The 23,999-nt window shown below is 41.4% G+C and overlaps 1 long non-coding RNA gene across 1 annotated transcript; it reads right to left on the bottom strand.

Annotated features, from left to right (window-relative positions):
• Nucleotides 1-666: 666 nt before the first annotated feature.
• On the bottom strand, nt 667-23,450 carry LOC135488468 (uncharacterized). The gene is made up of 3 exons (XR_010446982.1): nt 22,878-23,450; nt 4,788-4,948; nt 667-2,252 (listed from the first exon to the last, which is right to left on the bottom strand). It is a non-coding gene; the product is annotated as an uncharacterized LOC135488468 (long non-coding RNA).
• Between the last annotated feature and the right edge of the window lie 549 nt (nt 23,451-23,999).

The following is a 23,999-nucleotide window of genomic DNA, read 5'->3' as shown; positions in this document are numbered from 1 at the left end:
TCACATTTCAATCCTTACTGATTCAATGCACTGTCCTCGTAATTAGTTGTAACCCTCGACACCAAATGCCAGTGTCTGCCTCTGGTCATTGTCAAGGTGTTCAGTCCAAAGCAGCAGCAATCTTCTGCAACCTTGGCTCCGCATCCAACTGGTCTTCAGTCAATGTTTCCATTCTTAATTACAGTATCACCAACGTTTATTCAGCTGCTGGGAACACCGGTGTAACGTTTTTTAAACCTATATCCCAGTGTTTCCATACAGCAAACAGCTCGATAAACCATGACATTTCAATACGGAATGCGGAGAAACATGTTATTCTTGTTTTGTGTCATAGGTGAACCCCGGCCTAAAAACAGTGACACTCTATCAGAAATGGAAACACAGAAAGACACCACGATGGGCTTCGACGTATTGACGGTATTCTCTCTTCAAATAATTAAGTGTTAAGAACACGTTTATCATATTAGGTCTATAATGTTTTCAAGGAAAGAAATCCGCCCTATGGTCTTTACATTATAAGCATGTACAATGCTCCGCCATTACGAGTTTCCCCGTACTAGACAACACCGATGTACTTACTTACTATATGGCACCCCGCCCCTCACAGGACAGGTCCACCACTAGTTACTTTTTTATATAATAAATAATATATACTATAATTGTACATTCAGAGATGAAGGTATAGCACCTTTTGATAAATAAATATATTTCATATCTTACAACAATCAGACGTTACGGTCCAATACATTGAACAGTTTCACAGTTGTTCGTCGCTTTCAGCAGCTAGGTTACTGACTCACCCTCAAATTGAGATACACCCTCAACGTTAGCACGTTGCACACTGGAAGTTAAACGGTATAGATGTTATGGAATCGTAGAACTTTCAGCAGACGTGTCACAAGATATATTCTGTGAGGTAAAAAGGGATTACGCCCTCTCCTTCTCCGAAAGAAATGTAAACCAATGCCCGGTTGTTCAAATCAACTCACCGACTGGCAGTTGACTTTGATTAACTTCTTTATCTCCTTCGGGAAAGTACTTCAGCCTCAATGCCAAAGTTAGCAATTTTGAACGACCGGTCAAGAACCCAAATGCATTTATCTAATGTTTGGTAATTTGTGCAAAATTAGCCATGTCTAGGTGAAACGTGCAAATACGAGGACATCATCTGCCCAGCTGTTGAGAGATATCTCAAAATGGAGTAGCCGAGACCCTGGTTAATTTCTTCTCTCGAGGTGTCCTTGACTTCTTGATGATCTAGTAAGAATAAATCACCAAAAACACAGACGAGAAATCACGCACAGATATGTATGTCATTATCCACAGCCTTCGAACGGAATAGGTACTCGCTGCACTAGGCAATTCACAATTTGCCCCAAGTAGCATTTTACGACCTGTCATTTTGCCATTTCGTCTCTCACCAGTACAGTTTCCTTAATTCAACTGATCACAGGGGAGTATCTATCTTATATTCGTGTGCTTGAAGAAATTGATGAAGACACAACCCCGTTTATTCCCTCGCCAGCTTAAAAGGTTGGGTTTCTTTCTCAACATTTTTTCCCTCGACATCCATTGAAATTCACAAAAATCGGCGAGGGCTCAGCTGCCGATCACCTCTGCCATGTTAACATTGACACCGCTTTCTTTTCGGACGAGCTCTCTCGTTCATATCGCGCACTCGCGCATTTGTCTCCACTTCGGCACCTGTCGGTCTTCTTCGGGACTGTCCGCAGCCATCCCGAAGATTACCGATCACTGAAACGGGTAAAATGGACACCATGGCAGCAATGTCGTCAGCCGGGAATGATCATGGCTGGACAGGGCCCCTTAAATGCGCACACTGTCCTCTCACCGCATGACCTATGACATTACGCGGTCCCATCGCAGGCCAATCAGAAACCACTCTAACCACATTAGCAGAACCTCGGCAGATTGAAAGTCCACAGCGAAGGCAGGCTAGAAGAAGATGCCGAGGAAGCAATCTCCGGTCGCATTGATCCCTAAACGTAATCAAGGAGCTACGCTTTAAGGAAGTCAGCATGTCCACAAGAAAATTTGGTTGTCGTTGTTTTTCTTGTCGCCGTTGTTGTACTTGTTGTTGTCGTCACGCTGTAGTGACGACCAGGCATTGAAACCACCGATCTATCTGAAATCGTTCGTCGTTTCCTACATCATCTTTTCCGTGTGTAGGAATGGGGACGTGTCGTCCTATCGTAGATGGCGTCAGCCATAAATGCGATATAGGATTGCACCTGAAATAAAACACGATATAGTTAGATTAGAAAATGAGAACAAAGTTTCGATGTCATTTCGCAGGAAACGATTCTTTCACGTGTGATAAAATGTAACTTGTGACCTTCCATGTAGGTACATGTATTGTAAGTACTTGCTAGGTGACTCGGGTAACAATGTGGGATCTCCAGTCACAGTGCCGGATCGTAACACCATTCTTAATGATAGTTGGTACTGCATTTGGCAGTTCTATATAGTTGGCGACATCGCATCAACCCATTTCCATGCAAATAGTCAAGTCACATGAGTCAATGTCAGACATTTCGATTATAACATACTCCCTAAGATGTTCTTTCCCTGCCATTACACTCCTTCTTGCCCTTCAAGTTCAACTGTTCAAAAACCTGGCATGTAATGTGCTGGTTGGAGCAGAGCACTTCAGATGGAGTGCCGGTCGAGTATACTGCAGGTCGTGCGAATGGTAAACCTGCTATAAAATCTAAAATTCGTTTACTCTGAAAGAAGACCCACCCCAAACTCTGAATCCAGTGGCATCGCGGGCATTGTTGAATGTTCCTTGAAATCATGGATGTATAGCTAGCTATACATCCGTGATAAGTGATAGCTGCCATTAGATACACGCAACTGTCACACGTTTTGCAATAATTGCACAACATGCTTTGTAAAAGCAACATTCATTTGAACGAAATATCAACAGAATTGAGTTTAATCAGGGAATAATGTTAGTTCTACAAACATTGGTGTTTAGCAATGGAATGGGTCAAAACACAAGAAGTGCTTTTTCAGCAAAGATTTTACAACGTCAAAGCAACGGATTGGACAGAAAAAGCAAAGAAAAAATTTAAAGGTACACGTTTCTTCGTTGAAGAAACGTGTACTTTCTTTAAACATAAATGACAAACTAAAACGTACCTAAAATAAAGTAGGAGATACAAGGGCTGAACGTAGCAGACATATATTGCTTCTTCATCCACCCGCAGTTCATGTACTCCGATTGATGCTTAATCTTGTTCTATCGTCAAATATCATTACGAAATACTGTAAAGTCTATGTGATGCCAAAGGTATAGCGTGTCTTGTTATTTTGTTATGAATCGATCAGCAGCGGTCGAATCGGGTTCTCCAGTTTTATAGCCGAAAACGATATATCTGAGCAAATATTCCAACTTTAATCTGGGCATGCGAGAAAAGCATAAAAAGTCATCATATGTATTAATATGCTGCTTATATATAAGATACCTAAAAGTTCAATGTCATAAGACCTATAACATGTTGGTTAGTTTTATTTGGAATTAAAAGTATGCTTGTACATTCTCAAAACACTCTAAGATACACCCGTTTCTCTCTGGCAATACATAGTTCTTTGATATAAAACATAAACTCGTGGTGCACCATTAGACTCCAATTGTCCGTCGGCTGTTTACCTGCAAAAGAGAGGGCCAAATGTCCCAACTGGTTGATAGGTTGGTCATGTGGATAAAGCATGCACAAAATTACTGTAACTTCGGTTCTGGCATTATTGGCAGCGGGTGTCGCGTCAATGGACAGATCTGGCCAATCAGTCCCATCGACTCTGATCGGCAAATCAGTCCCGTTGACACTGATTGGCGCGACGTAATGCATTTACAAGCAATATGTAATCAACGGATAAAGTAAGGCCTGGTGTCACTATCCACCTTCGGCCGGGGCAGAACCGCGTTTACAGTACCAGGGGTACGAGGTATCACGAGAGCAATTCTTTTCTTAATTTTTTTGAAATGTTTACTCCGGAGTAAGGAGTAAGATATTTAGTCAACAGCCTTCAAACGAGAAGGGAATTTCGGACATGGTACTTCGGACCTTTGTAAACATTGTGACCACCAGGATGCTTGAAAATAGGACATTCCGGTAATGGAATGTGGACGCCATTACAAAAATGGTGATTGATATGTTCATTAGTTATATGTAGATGAAATTTGATAAACTGCCATCAATCAAAGCCACTGTTTGCACTGTTTCAGAATAACAAGTATGGTGTCCTTGTCGTGCCCTTGTATCTCCTAACAGATGGCGAAACGAATTGTACGCATACCCTCGGGCACTACTTTAATGACAACAATTTATGAAAACAAATTTATCTAAAAGAGCACGACACAGTTGGATTGTTGGATAGCACACATTAGCAAACAAAATGACAAATAAAAGTAAGCAACACTGAGCTAGGTACAGTTACGACAGAGAGCTTGACAAAACTCGTAAAATGAAAGTAGGCTGGTTTTATGCAACACGCCGTCAAAATCCACCAAGTACTTTATTTGGTGGATAGTTGTATCATGCTTACTGCCAGGAACAGTGGCGATACCCTCTCCGGAAACAGATAATATGCCGCCATACCACCCCTACCTCAAACACACACTTATACTTGAGGGGCGCAATACCACTTCTGGAGCTTGGTATTGTCATTTCCTCTTGCGGTAAGCGTGATACGACGCTTTGCGAGCGAAAGAATGAAAAAATAAGGGTCGTACAACAGCATATAAAATTTTTTCAACTTACAACTTTGAAAAATAGACACATTTTTTCATCCTCATCTTCGGCATCTGGACAGTTGATAAGTCCATCACAAAGTTGAAAGTCTTCTATACAAACGTTCTTTTTTCTTTTATATGAGGATGGACATAAGAATCTCGCTCTACCATGTTCACCTCGCATGCATCCTAAAAATATGATATAAATGTTTATAACCCAATTAAGACATATGGTCGTGTGCGGGAGCAAAGTTCACCGCTACATACTTATCAGTGACCTCTTCATGGAAAGCGAAAGAATGCTGTTACATCTGAAACGCAAAAGAAATTAATTTGATCACATTTCGGGTCAATACCCATTACAATCAGATAAACATTTTCAAAATTGGGAAAATGTGATTGAGATATTTTTTTTGTTCAAGTTGGATTTTTTGTTTTTAAAGATAACAAATTGTCTTCAACAAAAATGCAATTAATGCCTTTTTTATATTCGGTTGGAGTTTGCCGTTGATATATGGAAACCGGAGGAAGTTCACACATAACCTTCAACATACCAGACCAACATCAGAAATTATTTTTATAATTTATTACGCATTCATCAAAAGATACAGAGGGGATATCGCATCCAGCCGCATGAGTCGAATTGTTATCAGGACAATACAGAGGTTTGTGTTTGGACTTCGAAGAGGTTATGAGCACTATCAAAGCAGTATACCGATGGGGTAACTTCCTTTTGTAAATTTCTGTTGACCCAATTTGCTCTTGATACTGAAAATTGACGAATTCGCAATACTTCTATCACATCGGCGCTATTTCCTTTGAACATCGATACTATTCTTTTTTTTCGAGATTATATTAATTAATCCACTATTGAGACACCATAACTGATGAAATTCTACGAAAGTTGTCGACATGTATGTTTGAAGTGCATCATCACCAGTAGGTCAGAGTGATGTGCTGCTGATCCGACTCAGCGAAATTTCATTTTCGCTGCGACAAGGCCCCGAAGCTCATCCAAGCTGGGAACATGATCTTAGATGAGCAAGGAAAGAAGCAACCCGAAAGAAGCTCTATGTTGCGAGGAGCACCAGGCTTTATTGGCGCATGAAATCAATCGAATCCAAAAGATAAAGGAAACAGGAAGATGCCCCTAGTCTCGTCTACTGTAACGGATAAGTCGCGTACATTAGAGAGAAAGGCTGGCATAAGGGTTACGTAAATTAGATGATTTTAAGAAAAATTTGTTGCCTTTATTTCTAAGGTGAATTTGTACTGCCCCCGCATATCCGTTTTGATCACGAATGCCGTTTTGCGTGTGTTGGTTTAATTACTTGATATCGAACTGAAGGTGCATGCCCTTCGCCCCAACGAGATGTTTAGTCAAAATATCGAATAATGAATAAAAAATATACTGGACATTGTATAAAGTATGTATACTATGAATTCCATGGTTCTTGCAAGCAAGAAAAGCCTCCTTTCATTATTTATCCATCGCAGTTTCATTTCGAATCGCAATGGCTGTGCCCCGAGCAATGTGTGGGAGTTGTATCATACCTAGTCATTCTACCTTAATAATGGCGATTATTTATACATGGTATTCATGTTTGACTTCAGTCCCTATTCGGTGAGTTCACTCCAAGATAGACGAGACCGCAGGGAAGGCAAACAAAACCTCAGTTCCATTCTTAGAATCTATTTGATTCCGTTTCCCCTAAGGCGATCGGTAAATATTACTACCCATATGATTCTCGGCAATTAATTGCCAATTTTCATGAAACGAAGGAATACGGCAAAGCCATGGTGTTGGTGCTACGCCTACTTCTAAAAGACCACTGACCGCGTTTCCCGCTTATATAAAACTGTTGTAAAGAAGGAGAAAGAAGACAATAGTCTGGTTTCGCAACCCTTACGAAAAGCTACGAACGATGAAGTAAAAAGTAATGTTCGTACTTTATCAACGACATCTCTTGAATTCCCGATTCCTCGTACAACTAGGTCTCAGGAACAAGGTATAAAAGATTTACGAGTGTTGCGTAATATAAACAACTTACATGTAGCACATTTCTTGATGACACCATGTGGACATTCGTAGTTCGTACTGTTCTGAAACCTGTGGCGACAACAGTTACCAGCGTCTAGGCCAGGACGTCGATAGGCTACTATTGTTCACTTACGTATATACATGTATTTAGTTGTCGCAATTCGAAATCACTATTCTGACTTCTTCTATACAATAAAATCAGTAACTGACAGGGCAAAGCTGAAGAATATATCGTCGGGATAATCATAACGGTCGTCCTGGTTGAAAGCAACAGCAATGAAATGCCGGTGTTTTCGTCCTATAGATATCCCCACCCTCACACCGGGTTTCTCAATCAAACTTTTGATCCCGTAATTATGTTGACAGTTGATTGAAGTGTTTGATTTGACTCGGTGGGAGTATCAGGAAATAGTCTAATCGTTGCGGAATGGGGTAATAACGAGAGATTGGTTTTTGGAATTATCAGGAAACTAAAGATCTTTATCAGAAACGCCTGTTTGCGTGGGTGGGACCATCTGTTTGGATACGATGGTATGTACTTGAGCGGATCGAGACAAAGGGAAGAGGAATAGCGGATTGCATCCCACACAAAATTGAACAAGAGTGAAAGCACACTTTCATCCCCGAGTCATCGAGTGGTCCCAATGAGGGATGCTGGAGTAGGGTGCGTAACGAGGTATTCTTTTACTCGCAAGATACAGAATTAATCGTCATCTCCGTATCCATCGGAGAGTGGAAGGGTATTTTTTGGGCAACTGTGTAACATGAAACTTGTGTTATAACATTGATGGCATCACTGGCATCACATGCATGGTGCACACATGAAGCACTCTCACATAGTATACGCTACAACCTTGACCATTAGCTTTCCGCTTCCCATGCAACCTTTCCGAGCAAACGCTGAATAGACGGCATGGAACCCGGCTGTGAACATGTATATTACAATAATCAACTGTAAATACGTGCAAATAGCCTGTGATATAGTGTAACCAGGCATATTCAGTGGTGATAAACTATCATGGACAATTAGCTTAATAAGACATTGACAATATACATGTACAGTCAATTATGTTATGACTTGATTGACGGTGTGATAGCGCTTCGAGTTACTAAAATGGCGCTCGCTAAAACTTAAAGTGCATATAAGTACCTTCTCCTATCGTTTGTTGAAGCGTGATTACGCTTTTAACAGGTCAGTGTGGCTATAATGTGAAATGAGATGTCAGATACTGTGCTTGTTTTACTCCGAACACATGGACATTACAACTGTTGCCCTCCTCCAATCAATAAAATTCCCAAGACCCTGGCAAAAACACCCGCTTTCTCAAATCGTGTCCCGATCCTAATCTTCTCTCTGCCGATATTTCCTCGCTCTCCAAGTGCTGGTGATTGCCTCGATAATTTGAATGATTCGCCAACCAATTATCACCTCCCACGTACCATGTGGTTACCCGAGTGCTCTCTTGCTCGCCAGAGTCGCCAGCTTCATGAACAATAGAGTAATGAAGGGATGGACATTCAAATTCTGCCAAACGCAACTTACAGACAGCAACATACTACACGATACTGCAGCTTATGCCTGATGATGTTGGTCATGTTGGTGGGTAGGGTATGGTTTTCTTCAAATAGGTGTAAGCGCGATCTGGTGCTTTTGGATGGGCCATACGGCCGTTGAGCTTAGAGAGATTGACACTGACCAACGATTATCATTCTTTTTTTCAATATGATGCCATCCTTCATTCAGTACAAAACCCACGACAAAACCCAATGGCTCATAATGTTGGAACGTATAGCTGAATCAAATCTCATATAGCTATCACTGGGTAGACCAATAGTTAACACGGCGACAAGGTCAGTTGGTGCACGGGAGTGGGAGGAAAATAGTTCGTGTTGTACAGCACACGCAATCTGAGGAGTTGACAATTCCGCTGTTCCTGCCTCCAGGTTCATATTTACGTTCGATGTGTACATTTATACTCCTGTGAACTATATGTATAGACCTTTTTCCCCGGGAAAAAATTAATCGCTTCGTAAGTAAATATAAGAAGCGATTCTTTCATAACGATGGAAACCATCACATACTTGGATTGCGTCTTCCAAGCTACATGCTACATCAGGTATAGATTTAACCCATACTTGGTCACAACTTGATAACATACCGATATGTACCACGGAAGGCATCTAATTCATGATTGGCAGCTTGGGAGGCTTCGTTGGTTGTACAGGTAACCTCGATCATGATATGGATCAAATAGCATGCACCAATTTTGACTCTGTAAGAGTACGACTGTAACATCCTTCCCTTCACCATAAATCAATGACCATGACCCGCTGCAATGGGTTATTACTCTTTCAGGTTATCTGGTTTAACGATCGACCTCCTCCGCGCTGTCCTTCCTATTGGGCAAGAGACGAAACCAACGACATTGGACAATAGACAGATAATGACGTGAATCTGTGGCACATACTTACCAGTTATCGGGGACCAAACGTCCTTTACCGACTGATGAAGTTTGCTTTGTGGTAAAAGCCGGGTTAGCATCATTTGTATTGACCTGCAAACAATTCAGTCAGACCTTGATGGTTTTGAAGGTATGAGTGTCAATAGTTGTGGTGGTAAACTTAACTTCTCTATAGCTCTGGTAGGCTAATCGACTCAAAAATCAGAAATACATTCACCAGTCACAAAAGATTGGGCTGGCCTACTGTTACCGGAAATCTATTCCCAACGCTGTTGATTTCTGCACCGTGAAAACATATAGGTTGCTCGGGACTAGCCTAGCCAGCACTCTCCATTTCTATCCAGTTCGTTCATGTATCTTTGTAAACAATACTTCGCTCACCGCACCACCTGTAACAGAAATATTCCCCCCTAGTGCCGATGTAGAGAATCTTCAGGGTTGGCAGGGTTGGCATATTTAAAAACCACCCCAAGGAATGGTAAAAAAGTTGTTCCCACATACCAATAATATTGCCTATCCCTTGCAGGATCTAACCTTTACGCTATTTACGCTATGGGTCCAACCCTAACAGGAGATGACAGTTTTCGGAGGGGAAAATGCCAACTTGTCTCACCTAGTGACATAATGTCTGTGGTGTGGGCATGCGAAAGGCAACCTGTTCGTTTCAATAGCAAGCTGAACTTTGAAGGGTCATAAGTAATACAGACGTAGCGACGCTGAGCTGAAGCAGTAGATTACTTTCGTTTTCATCATACTCGCTTAAGAATTTCAAGACATCTCCAAAGTGGAAAGCCAGACAGAGTATAGGTTTTCCTCCATTTTAGCGTTTCGCGTCTGTCCGATTTCACAACCCGTGGCCGACCTACAAAAGGTTTGTGCGTGATACGCGATGGAGAAACACAACACTAGACACATGCTAACTGTGGACGAAAGCCCGTAATGCAGGTACTGTTGTAGCCAGCTCAAGGTTTTTGATGAAGCCAGAAGAACGCAGCGACAGTTTAAGGAACGTTCAGGACTGGTTATACATGTACAGGTAGATCTGATTGACCACGCTCTGACAAGCTGACAGATTTTTCTGTGGTTTTAAAAGTAGCCATTCAAAGCTACACCATACATGCCATATCATGTATCTATTTTAGATACAGTACTGCATTAGTAGTCAATATAGCTTTCAGGCAAATCAACCCATCGGCTTTACCTTTGACAGAATCATACCAATGTAATTGCCAATTCATAGCGCCTTTTATGAGATGTTCCATTGCCTCAAAACGCCCATTCACACCCCCGCACCCAATCTTTCTAAATCATATTAGTGATAGATGCATTACCCGCTGTCCCATGCTGAGGTTTTACGGCCTTCAGACCACAACTGACCAAACCAGCCAGGACCGTTCAATGAAGAAGTAACTACTTCCAGCCCACCACTTCGTGTCGTGAATGTTCCGTGACGTTTAGCATATCATCATGATTAGCCTACTACATGTATAACCAGTTACCGTCATCGCCGTAAATTACTTAAGCAACGGGAGGTGCGGAAGGGCGGTAGACGAGACACGGAGACAAGGCTTTGTAGATCATGAGATAGCTACCCGCATGACATTCAGAGCTATGAATGGTGGAGTTTGTCTCGGAATGTTCTTCTAGAAATCGGTCTAAGCATCCCTGAACAACAGTCAGACATTAAGGATATGTTTGACTGCATGTCACATGAGAACAAGGTAATCTTCACTTGGCGACAACCAACATACAAGCCATGCAAGTCGGGGAAGCACGTGAATGAGGATGTCTCACAGATTGACTGATTGGTATTCTGATGCTATTTTTGTACCCTAGTTGCACCTCAATGATAAGAAAAGTAAACTACGTGGCGTACTACCGATGGTCTTTGGTGGCAGTCTTAATATCATAAAAAATAATAGCGAAATGGCTTAGAAAAGTCTAGTGGGTCAGAAGTCATATTCCTTCTGATAAAAGGTAGAAACTCCGTTGTACGGAGTAGATCAGCCACGAGGAAGAAGTCGATCTCTTTAGACAGACTGGCCACTAAGAGCAATATTAGCCAGCAGCCTTTGCAGCAGTCCAGTCCAATTACCAGTCCTTTCTTCGTAATCTTCCGGACAGTTTTCTCCTTTCAGGCCATGCTGAGCACGACGGATACAGCGCATGATATGGATTAACTGAGAGACTGGTAAAAATAGTCGCGACGACGGAACCTTCCGCACTGTTACACAACGGGTCTGCATTTTAAACGTAACCCCTGCTTATAAACATGGATGTCAATACTGTGATATTGTTCATCATCTCATTTTATCTGCTAATTTTCCTGACATAGCAAAGCCATCAGAAAAATATCGACGAATCAAAGAAATCAACGCCACCTGATTGCATCGAAATCTTCTGGAATTTTTTGCAGTGATCAACATCTATCGAAATATATCAGAATCTGTTTTAAAAGTAATGCAGCTTGCCATTTTCATGATGATTGTTGCTATAGTACGTTTTCATACTCTGCCTTGCCCCAATGAAAACCTTTATTGACATCCACTTGGTGTTGTGGAACTATTCTTATGCATTGTCTTTCCTCTCTTCTATCCGTTTGTTTAGAATAGTACCAACATTTGTCCTTGATAAAAAATCCCCTCCACTACTAGACAAACAAGTGTGATGGCGAATAGAGTTGTTCAGATACATTACGATTGACAGAAGTTGATAACTGCAGACAGGCAAAAATAATTGATTGCGGATTAAGAGATATCAGCAGTATCGAACATTGCCGAGACACGACGATAGCATGGTTAAAATCCCAGAAGAACCTCATTTAATTAAATAGAATACAAATCGAACGGGGACAACAACGGTATTCATGCTGGTATATGGTAAGGTATAGATATCCTGGGTAAAGGGGGGATGAAACCAAATTTATTCAAACCTGCGAGATGACTCGTCATCAAGAATGCATGAGTTTTCGACATGTTAGTAAAACCAAGAGATGATGCAGGAAAGGACACCGGAGGAGACATTAGGCTCCTTTGAAGTAGTTCTTCTGTCTGACGCAGACTTGCAGTTCAATAAGGCCTTTGTCCGCTGTTGAGTACAGTTGTATAGCTTGAAGCAATGCGACATTTAGATAAAGATACTGTCCCAATAACATAACATGCCTAAAGGATAGTGGAGGACACTGTCGGCCATTGACCTTTAAGCAGGCCATGTCGTCTGGACGAACAGTGTGCCTTTGCCGTTTATTTCATAAACATATTTCGCTAATCCAAAGCTGGTTGGTTCCGTATCCGTGTTGACCTCCCCGGATGTGATAAAACCGGCAACGACTGCGATCCGACCAGATGACTGCTGGTCATCATAATTTGCCTCCGAACCAACCAGAAGGCAGCAGGTCATCATATTCCACCTCCGAACAAACCAGAAGACAGCAGGTCATCATAATCCGCCTCCGCACCAACCAGAAGGCAGCGCTGAGGTTTTTTCCAAATATGTCTACAAAATGGCAATTACATGTGCCAGTATCACATCAGAAAAGCGTTCGAAGTTGGCCATCGTATAATTATTATGTCATCAAACATGGCGTGAAATTGGCACTGTAATGTCATCGATTGTTCAATCTAATTGCAATTCTGATGATTACTTTAGCAATAATATTCATGCAAATATCAGTCATTGCTATGTCTATGATGCTGCTGCACAATAAATACACCCACAACTCGATTATTCGAATGAAAGTAATAAAGTCTCTCTTTTCACGATCACTGGCAAATATCCATTTCTTGATTTGAACCAGAGTATTTCAAATAAGACTCTGATTGAACCATTGTCTTCTACATGATTAAACTGGTCAAAGTAGGCTAGTCTGGCTGCTGTGCATGGCATGTTCCTGTCAAAAAGACAATTGCCCGTATAACAGTGAATAAAGAGTAGGCTCAAAGGGCGATACATGTATATCATAGGATGTATTGCGTGTCTTTCCAGGAAAGTCAGTAAGGATTACCGGAAAATAACTTGATGGGACAAAGACTGCCAACATTTTTGTGTGTTTGTCTTGGCTGTTGAATATGAAACAGAAAAACTGACATTCGTGTGTTAGGCAGTCTCGACAGGACGAAAATTTAGCATTTTGAATATTTTATTACAAGAATTGGTGAGAACATTCAATTCAATTGTCAGGCTACTGAATAATACCGCTGGTCGTGACTCCTTTTTCGTCAAGAAATGGGTCATCATCAATGTTGGAACCCTTGAAGAGTTTGATCTTTTCAACATTCAAGGTCATATCTTTCTGAAAAGGCTATTGGTTAAGTGAAAGCCACTGCTTGGAACCGTTGCCAATTCAAAATCGAATAAGAGTTCATTCGTTGCGGCTGCTACTATCGGTTTCAATTCAAAACGCTGCACACTGTTAAGAATCTTTCTTGATCGGTTCATCACTTAATATTCGGCGAACTCTTGCCAATTGTATTCTTTCACAAAGCACGCCAGCTCACGTCTAATCTGTGGGGACAAGGACCGTCTTACTCAGCACGACAACCCGTATCTGGGTGGCAAGCGACCTCAAGGTGAAGCCAGTGTTGACTGTATTTGTGCTAGCTCTCACTTCTGGCCATTCTATCAATACCAATATCATGTAAATGGAGGGAGACTCTTGCCTGGATATCGACCGAGACAAGAATCAATGGTCGTGTCATTGGTCAGACTGAGGGGGCTGTTTGGTGAATTTGGCAAATATCGGTACCGGGTTGTTCCGTTACAATTATTACATTGTCCTACTGAGGCTATGGACTGAGAGCCGTTCGCTGGATAGTTATTGGCCAGATAGTTAAACCACAAATCCTACACTGATGGCTAAGGCTTAACGGCCGTTAGGTGAATCGTGCGCCCGGCCGATATCGGTACCAGATTCCTACAACGGCTGCTTTGACATGAGAGCCGTCAGCCGAATTATGGACCAATTGGTACAAGATTGTTCAACCACATTCCAACAAATGTTGTTACGGCTTTCTAAGCTGTTGGGTGAATTTTGGGTTGCATCGGTACCAGAATGTCTAGTTTAGTTCTTAGAGAAGGAATAGACCCTGAAAGAAAAGACCCTGGTGTGTCTTCCTGCGAGGTGTTCTTCGAAGTGTCAAGAAAACAGTTGCTCTTGCAAAGTGTGATAAATTGCAAGAAAATAAACAAGGCGAGTTTTAAGAATTTGACATTTCAGTGCATTACTTCTTATTCAGACAGATAAGCCTGGACTAATGAAAGAGGCGACCTCCCCACGTGTCGCAGTTACCTTTTAAGTATTCATAGATTGTCTTGAGGCAGACGGAGTGATCCTGATGACATTGATATGTTATTATCGAGGCATCGACCCGGCGTTCGCTGAGAGTTGTTAAAGCTTGCGAGTAATCCGTACGTTACTTCGGATTAACCCCGGTGGTTGGGGGCACGTCTTCGCAGTGGTAAAGGGTGATTTAAGGGCTTTATTGCTGTTCTTGAACAGGGACAAAGGCTAATTGTTCATTTATGTATATGATTGAAATAAAAACTCTTACAAAGGAGAAAGTCTGATAAGAAGTAAACATGTGAACAACAATACTGTTTCCATGTTTAATGACGGACAACGCAAACAGATTGATAAGAAGTACAGGTAAACATGTGAACAACAATGCTGTTTTCATTGTTGATGACCGACAACGCAAACAGATTGATTAGAAGTACAGGTAAACATGTGAACCACAATGCCGTTTCCATTGTTGATGACCGACAACGCAAACAGATTGAAAAGAAGTACCGGTAAACATGTGAACAACAATGCCGTTTTCATTTGATGATGCCGGGCAGAAATTGAAATAGCTTATACCAGCTTCTTCAGCCCCTTATTTCTTATGACGTCGTGGCATCATTAGTATTTCATTGACGACCATCGACAACTTCTCTACATATTCCTCGTTTCCTCGCTCAGAAACTGCAGCCTCTGCGTTATAGGAAAAATAAGCATAGCAGGATTGCCTGCTTGAAGCTCCATCCAAATTAAGTCGATTTTGAGTTTCAGACTAAAAAAGGTAATATCTAGCTGTCAGACACACTCGCTTGCCATAATTGAGGCACATGCTAGTGACATTTAGTAGGTTGTCAATTCGCAGGCACGGGTTTAAATGCTACACTGGGACGGCAAGACCATTCGTTTCCGTGTGCTTTGCTTTAATCCACAATTGTCAGTAACATCTTGACCTTGGTTAGCCCTGTCTGCTAGGCGAAAAGAGTGGTTCAGGAATCGAATTTGGCGGACAACTTCATTGAAGTCGCACAGACTATAACCAACTTCCATACATATGTAAACGAGAGAAAATACAGTTTCCTTTATACAAAATGGTAAACGTGACCAGTGCACAACCAACATGCAAATTTGACAATAGTCAAAGGTGGGACTGAACGCGTTTACCGGGTTATGCCAGGCTTCAAGGAGTGATCAAATCTACCCAAACCACGATTTGATGAAGACGAACTACTTTCGTCTTGAAAAGTGTAAATATTTTATCTATTAGTTTCTATGGTTACCATCAAACCTTCGGGAGGAAGCTAGAAAAGATAATTTGACTTCAATGAATGTCAATACACGGGAAGAATTTAAATCATCTTCACTTGTGGATGGAATAGAGGATTACTGATCCGAAGAAAGATTCCATAAAGTAGTCTCAAGTGCATGCCTGCATGGCCTAAAGTAGTCGCCGTTGTTACTCACCAAGGTCGATCACATCCTCGAACACAAGGCTGAAATTGGTAATTTCGGGTTTTTAAACAGAAACATGAATATGTCAATGAGCGAAGGTTCTGTTATCATTGTGTGAATCGGATCCTTTCTTCGTGACGGGTTTAATTACTGAATTATCACATAATTGAAATGCTAGGCCAAGAATGTTGGAGATTGAACGTTTCAGATAGCATCCGTCATCTTCCACCAGCTGATTGGTAATGCTGTTTAGTTTCCGCAAGGTGCATCTTTCGATGTTGGCGAAATGTTAAAGAGTAAGTAGATTGGAGCTGCTCTTCTCTTCATTTGATACGTGTCCAGGACGCTCTGTTTTCAGCTTCCAGGATCAATCGTGATGTCGGTAGGCCTGACCGGTCCTTGAATTTGTCCTGCCAAGTTTTCCTCGTCTCCTCCCTCCAGGCACTATACCTTGCAAGATGGTCTTTGTGCGGATTGCGGTTTCGACCTCGCTTCTTGTAAGGATTTCTTCTCTGTCTTCTGTCAGGTTGTCCTGGAGGATGGATTCGTCTGGTTTCATCTTAACCATAGTGAGCATTTAAAGCGACACATCGTCGATCGGTTCAATGTAAGCGGTTGTTCCAACTTAACACTCGATCAGAATAAAGAAATCTTTTTACCCCACATTATCAGATAATAAATATCGTGAATACGGAGGTTAATGTGTTTTTACGTAGTAGTTTAAGATTGATAGGTGAAACGGCCTGATGAACAATACACTGAGAGGTGGAATCATCGCTGTTCTATTATGGACCCGACTCAGCAGATGAAATAAAATAACCAGCTTTGTTCTTCCTGACAGTTCTTACGAAGTTTTGCACTCACAATATATACTGTAACGGAACTATATTTTGTACTCCTCCGAAAGCCCCGCTCAGTTTATAGCATTATAATACAGGACAAACCCTTTAGCTACTGATGCAACCCACTTTGACGATTTTTCGTTGCTTTATATACTTTGTATTTTAAATTTAACGCTCGATATCGACAGACAGTGAGAATGACTTAAAATTACAATTTCATTTGCAATTTCCATTTAGCCCATAACACCCTGTACCCGGCGTTTGCTCATTTCATGTTTATCATGGGTGTTGAAAAAAAAGAAATTATTTCATTATCTAAGAAATAGATTTATATCTATCTGCCCTGGCATGTTTAGGGAATTCGGTATAAACAACTTTTTTTCTTCATGATTTCAAACAATTTGTACCATTTGATCGGATACCATGGATCAGTCCTAAGCAATTAAGTTCGACTAGCCCGAAAAGGATGCGGAAACGACATCTCATGCCATTAGAGGAGCTTAAGTTATCAAGGAGACAACCCTTGCAACTCCATGAACATTGAAGTAGCCTGACCTTCAACTTCAAAACTGACCTTGACCTTCAAACAAAAGATGGGAAATATGGATCTGGTTGGAGGATAAGCCCGTGATGAAAGTCTTTAAAGGCAAAGCCATTGTATGAAGTTTTTTTCAGCAACAAATAAAAACATTGCCTTTCTGACCTTGTAAGTTCAAGGTCAGAAAGGCCTCTCAAACGAAAGATCAGATTATATATAAGCAGGAAATAGCATAATTCCTTTATGCACGCTTTGGAGAGCACAGGGCCCTTGCAGGCATATGCCATTAGTTCTATCAAACCCATTAAGCGTCTCCACAACTCGTTTCTTAAATGTGTCGTTTGTGCAAATGACTTCCCCTAATCCGCCACAGAGCGTGACAGGCAAACCAATGAGGTCACTGACTGTTGCAGCACTGGACAATGCCTTCGAAGAGGTCTATAAAATTCTACGTCCAAACGAGGAAGTATCGCGATACGGTTATGCATCAAGTCTTTACCTTGTGGTGGTCGAAGGAATCTGAGGCTGATATAAAATATATGCTGTGTTTGCTATACACTTTTGGCCAACGAAGGAATCTAAGGCTAATCTGTGTGTCTTTGCTGCTATGCACCTTCGGCTGGAGCCTATACTGGAAAAAGCTAAAAAAACTGATTGCCGGTGTAACATCTGTGGTTGTTTCCCATGTGTCAGTGTTTCCAAACAATAGGCAGCTAGAGAGACCATGACTTTTCAATAGGGGGAAACACAGAAAAACTTGTCAATCTATCTTTTAGCGTTCCCAAACAATGAGGGGAAACACTCAAAAATAGAAACACTCAAAAACATTACACCGGTTTTCAGTCCGTATGGTCAGCATATTCCGCAGAAGGGAATGATGTGATGTGGGGGGGAGTCAAAAAGCGTGATATCGGCTATAAGAGATCAGGTTTTACGCTAATAACCCAAGCCAGGTGACACTGAGCTAGACGGAGATATTATTTCGGTAACGCTAGAGTTTCATTCATTCTCGCCCATGTTTTATCGGCAGTAGATCACCAGCCGCGGCCGGTTTCGGGACAGGACGGCTTAATTTCCCAGCGGGTGACAGGGTCCCACCACGGGACATGTTTGTCTCATACGGTAATACAGACCTCAACACCAGCCGATCAATATCATTCCAACAGTCTGTGGTAATTATACACTGCAGCCAGTTTCTGGAGTAGTCAAGGTTCCCTCCTCGTGACACAAATACATTCCCTTGGTGGACTTTATTACCTATGGTTCTGTGGACAAATATGCACTCTCATTGATCTGCAAGGAATGCACTTAACCCCAAAATTCATATTAACAACATGCATTACGATAAAGGTTTGCCAAAAAAAGCTGGACGACGACAACTTCCACAGCAAGAAGACCCGTATCTTGACCACCAAGGTTTTTGCATATTATCAAGATATACCCGGCTTCGATTAAATGGAGTATAAGACCATGAGGTTCAGGATTGAAGACCCGATGCACCAGTACCAATGGTTGGAAACTGTCAGAAGACAAAAGATATAGGTTTGCTTTGTTAGGTTGCCATGCTGGTGAGAACTGGTGGAAAAGATCGGGAAGTAAATCTATTTGCCCAATAATATGCTGGCGTCCTTGGTTTAATATAAAAAGGGGTAAACTTTGAAAGAAAGGTGCTTTTTCATCTAAACCCTTTAAGGTAAGACGAATCACAAAACTTGTGTTGGACTCCCTTCCCTGTATACCATGAAGACGGTTAATGTGGTTAAGATGACGGATTGTGGCCGCGTTTTTCCTGACTGCTGCCTATCATTCGGCTATTAGTCAAATATTGTTACCTGCGCCGAAGGGGAGGCTCGATTGCTTCCCTGGCATGCCCTGGTAACAAGTTGCCTACCGATTGTTACGGAGGAGATATACGATCGAAGAGCTGTGCAGTGGTAGAAATACGGACATGTCTTATGACGCCGCCCATTTTAGGTCACTCAGTCGGGCAATCCCTCTGAGTGTTTGCAACTCTCAATCATTATCCTTTTGAGAGTTTCGTTTCACCTCGATTAGTGCATAACTCCAGGCCATACTGCAGCCATAAATTAAGTGATACATGTATGTGACATCTATTAAGCTCCCCTTTGGTTTTTAAAGTTTCGTTTAGATAAGAAATTGGTACCTAACATGTAGACTAGTTGCAACCGGTACGCCGAAATGCTATGTTTACCTAATTAGTAATTTAGTAGCTAGTGGCAAAGTCTTTTAAGACTCTGCTAGTACTCATTGCATGTAAATGTGTAGATCAATAACTACAAGAACAGCTTAAATCGTAAATTCTCTTTGCAAATTACTGCTGCTTTTAAGGCACTTGCCATTTTCTTTTAAATTCTTGCTCCAAAACGAGCCATCAAACTCAATGCGTCATTTTTCATATATACATTGTACATACTTAGAAAATTGTGTTTGAAATAATAAGGTGTTTATTCACGCCATTGTGATTGATTGTTGTGGTCCTGCGACAGGTATGAGTGTTGCAAGCAATAGCGTTACTGATGCAATGAATGAGTAATGCGAATTATTACAGCAAAGGAAAAAGTTCCCAACCCACTCTCATTGTCTTTGCCAATGTGTGCATTAAAAATGAAATACGTATTACCCTTCAGTTGTGCAGTGTTGTGTAAAATGGACTTAGGCAGGTTATGTCACAGTGCAGTACTGAAGAATGTACAGTATCCATTATTAGAGATTTTACTTGGAGCGGTCATTGGGAACTGCATGTAATTTATATACATGTAAATGTATATTGAAATTTGTTACTTGTGATTTAAAACAGAGCACATTCTAAACCATCCAATATCGCAAAATCTGATCAAGAGATAATTTCAGGCAGTTTGCCACTCATCTGAGACCTAAGCCGCTTGTAAACACAGAAGAACAATAGAACGCCTACATCGGATCCAGTACACAAGTATACGCGTGATTGTTCTGAATTTGGATGTTGAAGAGCACGGAGAACTGTTTGCAAGGAAGATGTGTCGTTGGAGGATGCTACGCCCTGGTTGATAAACAATTACTAGAAATCGGACGAGAAGCCGATCGACCGCAGAACGCTTCCAAAAGCCGAAACTGCAACTTTGTGATTGAGTCTACTTTTGCTTTACGAAAAGGTCATTGGGCTTTTAGGAGAGATAATTGAACCCGTTTTAAACAAGGACCATTTAAGTAGACCATTGTGCATGATTTTGGCTTGAAAGTCAAGTCTATGCAATTACTGAATAATATAACGTATTGTGTTTTCGGTGACCGATGACTCAAATGTCTATAAAATATTACTGAATAACATTGTTTAGTTATGAATGGCAACGGTGTTCAAATCCCACTACAACGTGCTCACAGTATCCTATATCAAATTCATATAGGCGTAACACTTGCATTGCGGGATTGCTGTCTCAGAAAAAAAAGGTTTTTAAGCTTTTGAAAACACGTTTCGATGTTGGTTGAGAAGCTACTATTAAAGGGTTTTCAAAAGCTCAAAAACCTTTATTTCCAAGATTGTTCAACTATTCACATCATCATAATCAGACGTGAACGAAGCAACAGAAAAGGTTCAGACTTGCTTGAGCTCCAACACATCAGGAAAATTAGCGTACTCTTTTCCAAAACATGTGCGTGAGTTCAATTACCTTTAGATACAGTCTATAGTACCATCGCCAAATTAATAGCTTCCATGTATCCTAGTCAGTACCATGTGTCGAATGAAAGAAGAGGTACATGTATATATTAGTATGTTCTATACACGCAAATGCTTTCAGTACATAAATGCCGTTACCCTAGTACGTCATGTCATTCAACGTAGCATACATGTACATATTTATAGTGATTTAACAAACTCAAATACTCCACTTTCATCGATCAAAAACAAGGCCAAGCCGGACCATGACGTCATAAACATCGGCAAGAGGAAGTAACGTCGGAAACCTTTGATATCACAAACCCACAATATGGTTGCGAACGACCATGCGCATAATATGTCCTTTTTCATTATTCAAAAGTGGTTTTAGATCGGTGAACTACATGCAGAGTTCATATTATTGCCATCTACATGTAAAAGTCAGTCTCAGACTGCTGTATGTGAAGCAAGACTCGTCTCTGCTGCAGGTTTTATCTTTACAACAAAAGACCCAGGTAATTATCTAGAATTTCCGAAAAAAGGACTTCAATGCATTGCTCACAAGTTTCATGTGGTCTTACGAATAAAGAACATGCCGCTTTATAATTGCGACCAGGAGAGTTCTTTCTTTTGCCTTCCAGTTAAAGGGAGTCTATATAGACCGGCCCAGGTAGGTCAACTTACACAAAGCTGACAATAGGGTCTCCCTGAAAGTCCCAATGATTCTTCTGCAGCAAAAGTGCCTGTTTTGCAACAAGAAATATGGCAAAATCTTGAATGTAAGGAATAGGTCTGCATGGATTACCATGAATGATATCATGTACCGAAAGCGCGCCTTGTCTTTATTCTTAGGACACCCTGTCTATCGAATCCCAAAGCCTTTCATTACGTTCCGCGTCTCAATCAGCGGTGTACGCGTCCTTGATAACCCCACAAGCTTCAATTAATCAATTACAGCCTACTTCCCGTCTACTGCAACTCATCAGCGTTCGTTGCACTGTAGTGCCGTGCACATGTTCTGCACTGTGATGGTAAAACCGGCAATCTCTGGCAATTTCAAGAGCATCACCAGGGAGATTTGAAGATAATGCATTTCCAGGTTACCTTATAGGGACGGTTAGCTAGGCTGCACGCTAAGAGGGTTTGGTGTAGTATTATCAACCGCTAGTGACAGCTGTCATGGATGGTATTAGTAAGATTCACACATACATACTCGTTTCGCTTTATAAGATGCGTGACAAATATTCATTTCTTGCACAAATGACTGTCATTCTCCGTAGGGGGACTATAGCCTTGATGGTATACATAAACCATAAGACTTCCGAGAATGTGTCTAACGTTTGGTTAATGGTAAAGTGTGTGTTCACGGCATGCATCTACTGACCTTGTACAATTAAGTCAAAAGAGGGTAATGCACATCATGGTCCGTGCTAAAGCGTAGCCTACATGTATTTATCATTTGATAAATGGAATGAAAATAGCAGTTATCATGCACACACCAAAAATATTAAATCAATAATTAGGAACGAATCGCATAAACAAACGCACTTAATGATGACAAAGCCATGATGAAAGACTGAACTCTGCGCGGATATCATCGGTCTTTTTGTGACATTGGGCAAATGCACACGGAGAGACCGTCGGCAGCAGCAGCGAGTGTACTCCACGTTCAGCTACGAGCTAACTTAATTGTCATTTGCATGTGGAGTGATCGACTGCACGCATATCGGTGCAATAAAATCGTAGCAGCTGCTTTGCTAAGTCGCTTAATAGCGTATCGACACGTCTTGTGGTATCGATTGTGCATAGTTGCGTGTTTAGTGCGGAGCGACAGAGGAAAAACGGTGACATACCTGGTCGTGTTGTGGTTCTGTGGCCGGGGTTGCGATACACCACGCTACTTGAGTGTCTCCTTATATAGGTACTGTCCGTCAATTGCCAAAATTGCAAAGATACAAGTATTAAAAATGTCACATTGGGTAATAGAACTAATAGGTTACCACGCATTGTGCTATCAACGCCAGTGGTTATCACTTGTACTACGACAATGATGTGGTCCGTAGAAATCGGGTTAACTTCCGTCCAGTCTACTCGAGAAGTAATCTGAAATTGAACACCATTATTCAAGCCCGGGATTTATATTCACTATCAAGTCAAACAGCATGATAGATGGTCTCCCACATTGGCACATCGTTAGCATGATGGCAAATAGCCAAATAATCCTGAGAAACCGAAAAATTAACGGACACACAATGATCTCACTTAATAGATTCGTTTGACGCCCTGTCCAGGTATCCACAGGAGCTAGGAGGCATCCCTTCAATCTTCCTATTGCCAATGCAACCACAACGCTTTTCACACCGGAATACCTCTAGCCACCAGTGTTATATCATTGCCAGATTGTTTTCAGTGGTGAACATTTCTAGTTTGCGAGCACCACGTACGGCAGCCGTTAGAAGCAACCGACGTACCGTATGTTCTGCATACCACAATCGATTGTTCGCACCAGCGATGCAGGGGACATCTACAAATGAATTAGCGTCAACGGTTCTGAACCCTTGAACATGCTGACTCACTTCAAACATAAATTCTCACCATCTCAACGTGTCGCGCCAGTCTCCGCTTCGCACTGCCTGGTCCTTCAGGGAGGACAGACATTTATGATTGCTCTTATTGTATTCGGAATTAATATGCCTTAAGATAACTTTAGTATATTAAGATAAATACTGAAGTTAATCAAAGAGAGATTGCTTGGCCAGAGGCTTTGATGAAAGTTTAGAAAATCTATATTGAAAGCGGTGAGCAAAACAAATAAGCTCTTGTTTTATTCTAACAATAATGTTAAGATAATTTTGTACTTCCGGTTTGGCCTTGGCCTCGGTCTTAGCCAGTTGGTACACTCATACGCAGTGATTGGAATTAATAGAGATGACAGATCGTATGTGAGTCAAGACTTGCGTTTGGTCGCAACTTTA

Source organism: Lineus longissimus, chromosome 5 (genome assembly GCF_910592395.1).
Source record: "Lineus longissimus chromosome 5, tnLinLong1.2, whole genome shotgun sequence".
NCBI classification, from domain to species: domain Eukaryota; kingdom Metazoa; phylum Nemertea; class Pilidiophora; order Heteronemertea; family Lineidae; genus Lineus; species Lineus longissimus.
This window is presented reverse-complemented; position numbering and strand designations above follow the sequence as displayed.